Source organism: Sapajus apella, unplaced genomic scaffold (assembly GCF_009761245.1).
Source record: "Sapajus apella isolate SASKATOON/1434 unplaced genomic scaffold, GSC_monkey_1.0 scaffold68, whole genome shotgun sequence".
Lineage (NCBI taxonomy): Eukaryota > Metazoa > Chordata > Mammalia > Primates > Cebidae > Sapajus > Sapajus apella.
This window is the reverse complement of record NW_022437008.1, coordinates 6,997,529-7,012,382: the sequence shown is the minus strand read 5'-3', so window position 1 is coordinate 7,012,382 and position 14,854 is coordinate 6,997,529.

Below are 14,854 nucleotides of genomic sequence, written 5' to 3'. Positions count from 1 at the left end.
GTGTGTGTGTGTGTGTGTGTGTGTGTGTGTGTGTGTGTGTGTGTGTGCATGCAATGTGGCCGGGCCACCATGCGTCTTAGCAGAATAGTAAGACGGGTGAATAACCCAAATAACTCGCGTGGTAGTCTCCTAGTAACAGGACTGTGATCAAACGTTTTCAGGTGTCAGGAGTTGTGCCTTGCTCATCCAGAATAGCTGAGAGAGGACTTTGGGTTCTTTTACAACCCTGAGGAGGGTCCCTTTCCCAGGAGGGCCAAGGACCCCCGTTTGAAGAAGCTGGCCTGGCTGGCAGCATTATCCTAAATCCTCAGAGAGCAGGTTCTGCCTCCTTCCCCATCGTCCCTACAGCATTTGCCACCGCCTGGGGGCAGAGGGTATCCCAAGCCTACTCCCTCTTTATGGGGTGACACTGTTTACAGATATTCCAGGGAGACGCTACCTGATGGTGATCCTCTGACCCTCAAGCTGGCTGGTGTGAGGACGAAGCTGTGGTTCTCACTTCTTCTCTGGGGAGAGCTGGCCAGGTTCCCCACGATGGGCAGGCTGCAGGGAAGGGGGCTTAGTGCACCTGGCCAGCCCCTTGCCTTTGAGCTGCATATTGAAGATGCATATTTAAGCTGCATAAACGGCTTGTATTTAAGTAATTCTTTGACTTTGTCCTGGGAGCGGGGCCGCAAAGAGAAGGCTGTGGAGAGTGCAAGAGAAATGTCCAGACCTACAGCAATGGCAATGAAGGGCGCGTTCTGGATGGGACTACGTGTTAAGGACCGTCTGCTCAGTCCATAAAGAGGCTTGGCCCTTCTGCCCCAGCTCTGGTCGGGGGCGTTTCAGGGAAACGGGCTTTCTAGAGATGCTTCGGCATGGTCGTGCCGTATCCTGGCAACCAGGTCCCCAGGGGGCTACTGCCTATAACTGCTGGCCGGGCCCCGTGGCCTCAGCACCCCAGCCCCAGTGTGGACATATGACTCTTCCTTTAGTACCCCAGAGGACAATATCCAGGATAACGGAAGGGGACAAAAGCCAGAGCATCCCAGATACCTAGGACTCCTTCTCCAAGCCTGGTGGGCATGGGCTGCAGCTCCTGGTACCTCCGATGGCTTCATTATTTTGAATCCCATCCTCAGGAGGCCCCCTCTCAAGGCTCTGCCTTCTTCAAAACCTACCTGACCCTCCTGCCCAGGCACGTACAACCTTCTCCACCTGCCCCAGTTGCTGATGAGGCCCTGGAAGTTACTAGAAATATTCTTCACTTTCAGCAAGACTTCCCCACCACGCCCCAACTCACTAAGACCCCTTCTAGAAAACCCACAGGCCCTGAGAAGGGGAGCCAGGAATGACTGAGGATGGAAGGCCAAGCCTCACTACATTGGAATCTCAGACAGTCCTGCAGCAAGTCAGGTCGCAGCTGTCATCAGGAACCCGGCCCAGCCAGGTGCAATGGCTCATGCCTGTAAACCCAGCACTTTGGGAGGCTGAGGTGGGACGATTGCTTGAAGTCAGGAATTCAAGACTATCCTGACCAACATAGTGAAACTCCCATCTCTACAAAAAAAAAAAAATAACAATAATAATTAGCTCTGTGTAATAGTGTGCCCCTGTGGTCCTAGCTACTTGACAGGCTGAGGTGGGAGGACTGCTTAAGCCCAGCAAGTCGAGCCTACAGTGGTTCTGCTGTATTCCAGCCTCAGTGACAGAGTGAGACACTATCTCTAAAAAAAAGTAATCCTAGGTAGGGTGCAGTGGCTCACATCTGTAATCCCAGCACTTTGGGAGGCTGAGGCAGGCGGATCACTTGAGGTCAGGAGCTCGAGACCAGCCTGGCCAACATGGAGAGGCCCTGTCTCTCCTAAAAGCACAAAAATTAGCCAGGCGTGCTGGTGAGCGCCTGTAATCCCAGCTACTCAGGAGGTTGAGGCAGGAGAATCACTTGAACCCAGGAGGTGGAGGCTGCAGTGAGCCAAGATCATGCCATTGCACTCCAGCCTGGGCAGCAGAGTGAGACTCTGTCTCAAAAAGAGAAAAAGTAATAATAATAAATTTTAAAATACAAAAGCAGCCAGGGGCATGTGGCTGGTGTCCAGTCTTTCCATGACCGGGCTCTGGGCATGCCTGGACTAGTTCACTGATTGCTCTCCTGAGCTGCATGCAATGGGCTATTCTCGCCCCTTTCCCAGATAACCCTCTCCCCTGACTCCAAAGTCCGTGCCCGACTCCACCTCCCCGTGCTTAGGACCTGAGCTTGAACTCCAAATATAGCAGCTATGACTGCTTAAGCAGGTCCTCCCAAGGAGCAGGGCCACTGGAGGCACACACACTGTCCTGAGGACATGCTCTGCATCCATTGAAACTGTTAGCGCCTGCCAGTCAGGAATCTCTCACCTTCTGTAAGCCAGTCCCAGTCCGGCTCTCCGTGTCCTCCGAGTCACTGCAGCCCAGGATCAATACCATTGTAAACAGAGCTTTGCCATGAGTTGTTAGTTGTCCTTCCTGGTCTGGGGCGTAATCCATAATGTTGGCTCCTGGCGCCTGGCTTCCCAGGGGCGGGTAGGGTGCTGGGGAGAGGGGCGTGTGGTCAGGGTGAGAGCACAGTGCCCTGGGGGGCAGTTCTGGGAGAACAGTGGGGGCCTCTCCAACAGGAGCTGGGACACACACACACCCTTCTCCCCCCGCACAGGGGCCTGGACCCTCCCCAGATCTCCTGTGCAGCTGAGTTGCCCACACATCCCTGTCTGTCCAGCCTGTTGAGGACAATGTGTTAAGAACCATCTGCTCAGCCCAAAAAGAGGCTTGGCCCTTCTGCCCCAGCTCTGGTCGGGGGTGTTTCAGGGAAACAGGCTTTCCAGGGATGCTTAGGCATGGCCGTGCCGTAACCTGGCAACCAGACCCAAAGCCACATCCTCTTGAGAGGACTGGGCAGGGTGGGGAAGTGGCCGCTGCATTGGGCTGTCCCCACTGTCCTCTCTGCCCCCAGCTGGCTCTACAACATACTCTGAGCTGTGCAGGAGTCCACGCCCCTCCCTGAGTGCCATACCCTGTCCCGAGATGGCCTGCAGGGCATTCAGTGGTGCTGTTTTCCACTACGGCCTCCCTGGGCTGCTGGGACACTCCTTGGCCATAGCCTCAGTTTTCTCATCTGCAAAGTGGGGTGGGCTGGGAGCCACCACTCCCTACCTGCAATCTCAGTGCTTTGAGAAGTGGAGGTGGTTGGATGGCTTTAGGCTAGGAGTTCGAGACCAGCCTGGGCAACAAAGCCAGACCCTGTCTCAAAAACAACAACAACAACAACAACAACAAAAAAAAAAACAGAACAAAAAATGTAAACGGGTGTGGGTGATACTGTCTTCCACAGACCCAAGGCTCTCCAGCTGCCCACATGCACCTCTGCCGTTTCTCCCTTCTGGATAATTGATTTCAAAGTAACAACAGTTCAGGTGACTGGACTGGGGTCTGTGCCGTGCAGCCCTCCAGACACAAGCCTCCTACCTTTGAGGCACCTCCTTATCTCCAAGCTCAGCCAAGTCCAGTTATTCCTGGGCTCCTCGCTCTGTTACCTTGATCTAGGAGCTGGAAAAACACTCGTGGTATACCCCCAGCCACCCACAGCCTGCTCAGTCCAGAGAGGGACAGATGATCCACCGACATCCACCTCTTTCAGGCCTGCTGACCACCTCTCCTCCTACAGCAAAACTGTGGGGAGACAGGCCCCATCCAGGCTGGAGTCTGGGGCCTCACCTTCAACCTTTAATGTTCCCCTTGCCAGGTTTCTGAACATACCTGCAACGATTTGAATGTGTCTCCCAAAAAGCAAAATGTTGGAAACTTGATCCTCAATGCAAATGTTCATAGGTGAGGCCCAATGAGAGGTGGTAAGGCCATGATGGCAGAATCAAAGGGTTAATGGTGTTATTGAGGGAGTGGGTTTGTTACACTGGGGGAGTCTGGCCCTCTCTTTCTCTCTCTTTCTCTCTCTCTCTGCCCTTTAGCCATATTATAAAGACTCAAGGAGGCTCTTATGAGATGCTGACCCTGTTGACCTTGAACTTCCCAGCCTCCAGAACCATGAACCAATAAATTTCTGGTCATGATCAATCACCCAGTCTGCAGTGTTCTGTTATAGCAACACAAAATGGATTAAGACAGTCTTCTCTGCTGTCTCTCCCATAGGCAGTTCTGCCAGATCCCCCAAAGCCCGACCATCTCCTCACCCCAGGGCTCCAGAAGAGGTTATTGTCCTCTTTGGAGGTAGACCCATCCTGATGGCCTTGGATCTGTGGCTCCCTGGGCCTCTCATCAGGCCCTCTTTTTGGAGAGTCGCTACAGCCAGAAGCCCCAAGAAGGGACTTTTCAATTCCCCCATAGTGGACTCTCTGGTGCTCCACCCAGATCCCCTCTCCAGGGCTGATGCCACTGTACTGGTCAGGGTTCTCCAAGGAGACAGAACCAATAGGATGGATGGATGGATGGAGAGATAGATAGATACATGTATGAGAGAGAGAGAGCGGAGGTCAGGCAGTGGCTCACACCTGTAATCCTAGCACTTTAGAAGGCCAAAGTGGGAGGATCGCTTGAACCCAGGTTCAAGACCAGCCTGGGCAACATAGTGAGACTCCTGTCTCTACAAAAGATCTGTATGTGGCCGGGCACGGTGGCTCATGCCTATAATTCCAGCACTTTGGGAGGCCGAGGCGGGTGGATCACGAGGTCAAGAGATCGAGAACATCCTGGTCAACAAGGTGAAGCCCCGTCTCTACTAAAAATACAAAAATTAGCTGGGCATGATGGTGCGTGCCTGTAGTCCCAGCTACTCGGGAGGCTGAGGCAGGAGAATTGCTTGAACCCAGGAGGCGGAGGTTGCGGTGAGCCGAGATCATGCCATTGCACTCCAGTCTGGGCAACAACAGCGAAACTCCGTCTCAAAAAAAAAAAAAAAAAAGATCTGTATGTATGTATGTATGTATGCATGTATGCATGTATGTGTTTATCTGTTATCTACATGGGATTTTTTAGGGGAATTGTCTCATGTGATTATGGAGGCTGAGGTTTCCCATCCTCAGCCACCTGCAAGCTGGAGAGCCAGGTATGCTAGGAGTGTGACTCAGTCCAAGTCGGAAAGCCTCGGAATCAGGAAAGCTGGTGGTACAACGCTCAGTCCGAGCCTGAAGGCCTCAGAACCTCGGCAGGGGGCCACTGATGCAAGTCGTAGCATCCAAAGCCTGGAGAACCTGGAGTTCTGATGTCCAAGGGCAGGACAAGAGGGGTATCTCTGCTCCAGGAAAGAGAGTGAATTCATCTTTCCTCTGCCTTTTCATGCCATCTAGGCCCCCAGCCAGTTGGGGTGCCCACCCACATTAAGGGTGGATCTTCCAGATTCACGCCAGTCTCCTCTGGAAACATCCTCTCAGATGCACCCAGAAATAATGCTCTCCCAGCCATTTGGTATCCCTTAATCCAGATAAGTTGCTACCTAAAATTAACCAGCATGGCCGTTATCCCCGAGGGAGCTGGAAATATTCCTGCATTCTTCCCTGGGAATTCCCCTGGCGCTCGGAAAGCCCCTCTCCTGAGGTTATGCCTCCTCTGGGGTGATCCTGTATCCAGCGACTGGCTGATATGGGGGTACAAAGGCCCACCCCTCACCGCAGTTTGGGGGAACTGTGAAGTGGCGTCCAGTTCCAGGGCTTCCTTAGGCCTGGCTGAGGCCTCAGCTGTAACTGAACTGGAGGTCGGCTGCCCTCTCTGCCCACCCTCACGCTCCCCACTCCCCTACAGGAGGGGGTCTCTCCTAAGAGCCATCAGCATAAACCTCCTGTCCCAAATTCTCCACCTCAGCTGCTTCCAGAGAACTCAGCCTAAGATGCCTTTGGGCTCTGGGACCAGGTGGCTATGGGCATGAGTGGCATGGGCTCGCATTCTCTTGGAATTTTCACTGCAAACTCAGAGTCCTGACTTTCACAGGTCTGGCCATCTCATGGGTCTGCCCCACAGGCCTTCTGTTGCTCAGCTCTTGGGTGGGAGACTCCCTCTGTAAGAGACACTGTGGCTCCTCTCTGATGCCCTGTTCCATACTGGGCACCTCTGCCCCGGATTCCACGATCTGTACCTGCCACTCCTCAGATAATCAACCAGGGTTAGGGAGCTGCTTGGCCCACAGGCGCAGGGAGTCCTGAGTGCCTGGAAGTTGATGAGAACCTGGGCGGTGCTTAGTCAATGATTGACAGATGCAGGAGTAGGAAAGCCCAGCCCCATTGCCTCAAGGTGAGGTCTGCCGGACTTTGCCTGAGATCCCAATCTTGCTTGACTTCTTCCTCTTCCCTGTCCTAATCCCCCTACCTTTCTGGCTTCAGGGACCCGTTTCATGGAAGACAATTTTTCCATGGATGGTGGGGAGGGGGATGAATCTGTTCCACTTCAGATCAATCAGGCATTAGTTAGATTCTTATAAGAAGTATGCAACCTAGAGCCCTCACATGTACAGTTCACAATAGAATTCACAGTCTGTGAGAATCTAGTGCCACCACTGATTTGATAGAAGGCAGAGCTCAGGCAGTAAAGTTCACTCACCTGCCAATCACCTCCTGCTGTGAGGCTTGGTTCCTAAGAGGCCATGGACCAGGGGTTGAGAACCATTGCTTTATAACTCATGCTGATCTCAGGATCCTCTAGGGAACCCCACCCAAGATGCTTCTCTCAAAAAGAGAAAAAAATGGAGTCCAGACAGCACCAACATACATACACACCCTCAAGCCTGGGGGGCTTTCATCTTATAGTTTGCATGTTTATTTCAGGCCGGGAAGGACTTTCTCCCACCCAAGGATCCACTATGTGAGAATCACTCATCCACATTTTCTTCCACTATTTTTGAGAGCTTCGTTTGTTATGATGAAAGCTTTAATCCACTACTTGGAATTTATTTTGGTGCATGATGTTGAGAAGGAAACCAATTTAATATTTTTCATGAAACAGTTAACTAATGATCACAGCACCATTTATTTATTTATGTAGTTTTTAAATTAAAAATGAATTAGAACATGAAATGATCTCCAAGATATTATTAAGTAAAAAGAAAAATGAAGTGCCGGACAGTGTGTATAATGAGCTCTTATTTATTTATTTTTTTAAAACTACATAAAAGGAGGCTGGGCACAGTGACTCACGCCCGTAATCCCAGCACTTTACCAAGGTGGAATATTGCTTGAACCAAGGAGTTTAAGACCAGCCTGGGCAACCTAGTGAGACTTTCATCTCTAAAAAAATGAAAATAAAAAAAATTACGGTTGTACATACCTGTAGTACCGGCTACTAGGGAGGCTGAGGCAGGAGGATTGCTTAAGCCTAGAAAGTCAAGGCTGCAGTGAGCCATGATCATGCCACTGTATTCCAGTCTGGATGACAGAGCGAGACCCTGTCTCAAAACAAAACAAAACTAAACATACATATAAGGCCTTCTATAGGCATGGACAGTTTCTGTAAGGTTTTGTAGAAACTGTTGATAACGGTCGCTTCCTGATAGAGGACCAGGGGTCTGACGTGGAAAGGAGACCTACTCCTCATTGAGTATTCTTTGATCTATTTGAATTTTTTTTGTCATAGTCGTTAGCTTTTTAGTAAAATTTTAGTGAATTTTAAAAATATAAGACTCTGTGGGTTGCAAGTAACAAAATATAACCAAAGCTAACTTGAACATAAAGGGACATGTGTTTTAAAGGATGCTGTGATCACCTTGGGACCCTAAACCAGGAGGGCAGCCAGTGTGGAGATACCTGGAACGAAGGATGCTAATAGGCTACCCACTCCTGCCTGTCCAGCTGTTCCCATCCTACATCAGAGGACTTCGCTCCCAGTAGAAAGTGCCTGAAACCCACCTGTCCATGCCCACTCTCACCAGGCAAGGATTAGGTTCGTCTTCTTAGAGCACACTTCCTTTTTACAGAAAGCAGGCCACTCCACTCCATCTGTGCCTGTCTTCCGCGGTGTGCCGCCTGTAGGCTGAATGATAATGAAATCTTCCCCAACACACCCACACACATTTTCAACATTTCTAATATATAAATGTGAAAGAAAAATAAATCTCGGGCCCCCGAAATCACAAGCTAAAGGAAAAAGTCAAGCTGGGAACTTCTCAAGGCAAACCTGCCTCCCCTTCTATTCAATGATCTGAATGTGTCTCCCAAAAAGCAAAATGTTGGAATCTTGATTTCCAATGCAAGTGTTGAGAGGTGGGGCCCAAAGAGAGGTGATAAGGTCATGATGGCAGAGTCAATGGATTAATGCTGTTATTAACGTGAGCACCCTTCTGCGCACTGAGATTAATGCACATCTGATCACCTCCTTCAGAGAGGCTAATCAGAAACTCAAAAGAATGCAGCCATTTGTGTCTTATCTACCTATGACCTGGTAGCCCCGTCCCCACTTTGAGGAGTTGTCCCACCTTTCCGGACCAAACCAATGTTCATCTTACGTATGTCGACTGATGTCTCATGTCTCCTTAAAATGTATAGAACCAAACTGTGCTCTGACCACCTTGGACACATGTCAGGACCTCTTGAAGCTGTGTCACAGGCTCATCCTCAACCTCAGCAAAATAAAGTTTCCAAATTAACTGACACCTGACTCAGATATTTGGGGTTCACATAACCTAGGGGAGATGTTTCTCAGTGTTACATGGGAAACCTTCACTATTGGCTTATTTCCTCACTCCCATCCTGTCTCAGTCAGTCTTTGAGGGAGGAACAGTTTACTTATAACCCCACTTCTGGTACCAAAGTTGATTTTTGTTAATATTCTTCTGATTACTTCATTCAACTAGAATGGGCTTAGACACAAACATGTTTGTTTGTTTGTTTGTCTTAATATGCAGAATCTGTGAACAGGAATCCAACCAGGTTTCAGGAAAATCCATGACTCAGCCTGGACTCCCATTACCACATGATTGAGAATATGGCTGGCCCCTTTCCTGACTATTTAAGTCACTGGTGTAGCCACAGGGAGGACTGAGTTTCCCAGATGTATTCCAAAATTCTGGTCAGGGGAATCTCTGTTGGCCCAGTTTGGGTTAATGACCACTCTTGGTTCAAACTTCATAAGCCAGGATGGAGGTCGGGTTAGGGTTGGGGAGCAGGTAGGATGATACTGTACAGAATGAATACCAGTACAATTGTCAAAATAAGGGGCTGGGATTAGAAACTCGTTTGAACAGAGAAGACACCTCCAAAAGGTAAACAAAAACCTAAAGATATACAGGCATGCCTCATTTTATTGCATTTCACTTTATTATGCTTCACATATATTGGATTTTTTACAAATTGAAAATTTGTGGCAATCCTGTGTTGAGCAAGTATATTGCTGTCATTTTTCCAGTCACATGTGCTGACTTTGTGTCTCTGTGTCACATTTTGGTAATTCTTGCACTATTCCAAACCTTTTCATTATTATTGTATCTGTTATGGTGATCTGTGATCAGTGATTTTTGATGTTACTATGTACATGTACATAGTATGTGCATAGTAACTATGTACATGTTACTATGTAAGTGTATATACATGCTCATACAAGACAGTAAACTTAATTGTTAAATGCTGTATATGTTCTGACTGTTCTACCAACTGACCATTCTCCCCTCTCTCTTCCTCTCCTCAGGCCTCCCTGTTTCCTGAGACACAACAATATTGAAACTAGGCCAGTTAATAACCCTACAGTGGCTTCTAAGTGTTCAAGTAGAAAAAAGAGTTGAATATCTCTCACTTCAAATTAAAAGCTAGACATGATTAACCTTAGTGAAGAAGGCATGTCAGAAGCCAAGATGAGCCAAAAGCTAGGCCTCTTGTGCCAAGCAGATGGCCAGCTGTGAATGCAAAGAAAAGGTTCTTGAAGAATATTAAAAGTGCTACTCCAGTGAACATATGAATGATTAGAAGGCTAAACAGCCTATTGGTGATACGGAGAAAGTTTGAGTGGTCTGGATAGAAGATCAAACCAGCCACAACATTTTCTTAAGCCAAAGCCTAATCCAGAGCAAGGGCATAACTCTCTTCAATTCTGTGAAGGCTGAGAGAAGTGAAGAAGCTGCAGAAGAAAAGTTGGAAGCTAGCAGAGTGTGGTTCATGGGGCTTAAGGAAAGAAGCCATCTCCGTAACGTAAAAGTGCAAGGTGAAGCAGAAGGTGCTGATGGAGAAGCTGCAGCAAGTTATCCAGATCTATCTAAGAGCGTTGATGAAGGTGGTTACACTCAACAACAGATTTTCAGTGTAGACAAAATAGCCATCTATTGGAAGAAGATGCCATCTAGGACTTTCAGAGCTTGGGAGGAGAAGTCCATGCCTGGTTTCAAAGCTTCAAAGGACAGGCTAACTCTCTTGTTAGGGACTAATGCAGCTGGTGACCTTAAGTTGAAGCTAATACTCATTTTCCTTTCTGAAAATCCTAGGGTCCATAGGAACTATTGTAAATCTACTGGGCCTGTGCTCAGTAAATGGAACAACAAAGCCTGGATGACATATTCTTACAGCATGGTTTACTGAATATTTTAAATCCACTGTTGAGACCTACTGCTCAGAAAAGAAGATTCCTTTCCAAATATTACTGCTCATTGACAATGAACCTGGTCACCCAAGAACTCTGATGCAGATGTACAAGGGATTACTGTTGTTTTCATGCCTGTGTATAGGAGTCAGAGATCACCTTCAACACCTTATATGGGCTTCAACCCTTATGTGGGCTCTTCAGCTGGATCTTGAAACCAATGGACACAAGGCAAATTAACAAGAGAAAAGCATATAAGTGCTATGAGTTTTACATGTACATGGGGATCTTCACAAGAGAGTGGAGTCTGAAGTGGCCAAAGCAAGATCTTTTCATACTTTTTAGATAAAGAACAATGAAATTGAGAAGAAATGACAGGACAAAGAAAATTTGGCTGGGGCAGTAAGTTTTCTAGGAGGGCAGTAAATTTTGTAGGAGTCACTAGAAGATATGGGGAGGAAAACTAGCGGAAAACAAGAGTTACTTTGTTAAATCTATTTATTCAAGTCCATTGTAGCCACCAAATCCCAGTCTCTGTTGATCAGGGCTGTTTTCTTGCCCTAGTATAGGTGAGGGCACCAGTCCAAGAGGAATCTTTATGGATTGCTGAATGCAGAAAGAGACAGATCAGCTAGCCCTTTCTGAAACCATAATTTCTCTGATGTTTTCAAAATAATCAATATACCAATATATGATTGATATAATACTCATTATACCAATCAATAATCAATTTTTTGAGATGATATGCCCTTTGCTCCTTTATCTGTTAACACAACATCCATTCTGCAGATCAAGGAGTAATTTTGTTTTTTAAGTCTCATTATTTAAGAACCACATGCAATAAAGATACAGCTGTCATAGGCAGTGGTTCCTCTAATAGATCTGACCAAAGTGAACTGTAAACCTCTTGGAAAGAATTCACCATTCTAGATGCCAGTAAGAATATTTTTGATTTATAAAAGGAGGTCAAAATATCAACATTAACAGGAGTTTGGAAGAAGTTTATTCCAATCCTCATGGATGAATTTGAGGAATTCACGACCTCAGTAGAGAAAATAACTGCTAGTGGGGTGAAAATAGAGAACTAGAATGAGAAGTGGAGCCTGAAGATGTAACTGAATTGCTGCAATCTCGTGATCAAACTTTAACGGATGAGGAGTTGCTGATTATGCATGAGAGAAGAGAAAGTGTTCACTTAAATCTACTCCTGGCGAAGATGCTGTAAACATTGTTGAAACGACATAAAGGATTTAGAATATTACATAAACATAGTTGATAAAAGCAGTGACAGTGTTTGAGAGGATTGACTCCAATGTTGAAAGAAGTTCTACTGTGGGAAAAATGCTATCACACAGTATCGCAGGCTGCAGGGGAATCTTTCATGAAAAGAAGAGTCAATCGATGCATCATATTTCATTGTTGTCTTATTTTAAGAAATTGCCACAGCCACCCCAGTCTTCAGCAACCTTGACCCTGATCAGTCAGCAGCCATCAGCATTGAACCAAGACCCTCCATCAGCAAAAAGATTACGGCTAGCTGAAGGCTCAGATGATCTTTAGCATTTTTAAGCAGTGAAGTAGTTTTGAGTTAAGGTATATGCATTTTTTAGACATAATGCTATTGCACACTCAATAGACTGCAATATCACGTAAATATAAATTTTATATGCGCTGGGAAGCAAAACAAAAATCATGTGACTTGCTTCATTGCAATATTTGCTTTATCGAGTTGGTCTGGAAGTGAACCTGCAATATTTCTGAGGTATGCTTGTATAAGATGTATTTTCTGTTCAAGAGAAATATCTGTAAATAACAGAAAAATCAGATTCAAGAAAACAGGAAACACCCTTGATACCACCTATTCAGACAATTACTATTAACACCTTGGATTTGGGGGTGGCTTTTTGTTTTATTTTTTAGAGATGGGGTATCGCTATGTTGCACAGGCTGGACTTGAACCTGTTGCTCAACCCTCCCGTTCCCTCCTCCATGTCATCCTTGGGTGTGCATCCTAACAGTCTTTTTTCCCTTCATTTTTGTAAGAAATTTTACATGTATGTGGCAGCCAAATGTAAGCGCTCACCTTGCTTTATTAGAGGCTGAAAACGATTTGATCTTTCTTCTCTTTTTTGTTGCTTTAGAGAGACAGAATACAAATATCTTCTCTCTCCTCCTGGGAAGCTTTGCATAATTAAGCCCTTCCTGCCCTGGAGGGAGAAGGGTAACCAGGTTTTTGGTTCTTAAATGATAGGCTGAATGGCTCATCCAATCAGGCATATTGTGAAAGAACAAGAGAAGATGAGGAGTTTGTTGGCATTTGAGGTCTGCAATAAACAATACTGTTCCTTCCCACCACGTTTGAACTGATTGAAAAATAAAATACAGTAATCAGACAGATGGAGATGAAATTGTCAGCATTGATGAGGCTAACAGGATCTGCAGCCCCTGTTGCTTGTTGGGCTTCCTAAGATATATATTATAAAATAAATATTAAAATATATTTTATTATATATAATAAATATTTACGTATCATATATATTTGTTAATTATATATATGTCAACTTCATATATATGATAAACATATCTTATACATGAATTATATGAACTTTATTATTATATATTTATATTATATATATGAAGTTTATTATATATAAGTTTATCATATATACATATGAAGTTTATTATTATAGGTAATAAAAATAAATGTTTTATTATACAGACAAAGTCTTACTCTGTGTCCAAGCTTGAGTGCATGCTGTGATCACAGCTTACTGTAGCCTTGACCCCCTGGGCTCAAGCCATCTTCCTATCTCAGGCTCATGAGTAGTTGGTGCTACAGGCACACAGCACCACACCCAGCTAATTAGAAAAAAATTTTTGTAGACAAAAGATCTCACTATGTTGCCCAGGCTAGTCTCAAACTCTTTGTCTCAAGTGATCTTCCTACCTCCCAAAGTGCTGGGAATACAGGCCTGAGCCACTGTACCTGGCCTGGACTTCCTAATACTACACCCCACTACCAACTCCCTCCTCACCAGCTGCGACAATGGTTAGTGACAACCCCCTGCATATATGTCTGCAAAAATGGGTCATACCATATTTGCTTTGCTCTGAAACCTGCTTTGTTTCTTATCAATATCCTTCACTTTATGGATCTCCATTAACTGGCATTTTAGCTGTAATAATTTGGGACTATTATAGAAAGCACTGTAATGAGCATCTTTATTCATATATTGTTTTTAATCTATTTGATGATTTACTTATTATAAATTCCAAGAAGTGGATCACATTGCAAGTGTATACATATATTGCCACACTGGTGTCAGGAAGGGTTATAATAATTTAGCTAGCAGCATTTGAAAGTTCTTGTTTTTCCACATGCTCCTAAGCATTGGCAATCCTCCTTTTTAACTCTTTGCAAATATGATAGACCAAAACATTGTTTTTTTTTTGTTTTTTTTTTTTTGTTTTGTTTTTTTTGTTTTTTTTTTTCTGAGACGGAGTTTCGCTCTTGTTACCCAGGCTGGAGTGCAATGGCACGATCTCGGCTCACCGCAACCTCCGCCTCCTGGGTTCAGGCGATTCTCCTGCCTCAGCCTCCTGAGTAGCTGGGATTACAGGCACGCACCACCATGCCCAGCTAATTTTTTTTTGTATTTTTAGTAGAGACGGGGTTTCACCATGTTGACCAGGATGGTCTCGATCTCTTGACCTCGTGATCCACCCGCCTCGGCCTCCCAAAGTGCTGGGATTACAGGCTTGAGCCACCGCGCCCGGCCCCAAAACATTGTTTTAACATGCGTTTCTTTTCATCACTGAAGTTGAACGTCTTTTCATGTTTATTGGCCATTCCATATCCTCCCTTTTGGAATTGATTGCATTTGTCTCTTCCTCTTTTTTTAAAATTGTTTATTAAGAGCTGTTTATATGTTGAGAATGAAACTACCTTTGCAAAAATTAGGACACTGAGAAAAATCTGACACAGCTGACTTCATCTAGGTTTTAGCCTTGACACTGTACCTGTTCATTCCTGGACATAGCCAAGCTAACTACAGAAAGCACTTGGTTTATAGTTTAACTTCGAAACAAAGATGGTAACAGCTCCTTCCTAAAACCAGCCCCTCCTTGCTTTGGGACCAAGATTGCCTTTGTAAAACTAACAGATTAGCCACAAGAAACTGAGTCAACAGAAGTCAACAATCATTCAACCCTGTATGATTTCAATCCTGACCCTGCCAATCAGCATTCCTCATTCCTCCGGCTCCTTCCCAAGAAACTATCATTGAAAAACCCTAGCCTCTGAGTTTCCAGGGAGGCTTATTTGAGTAATAAACTC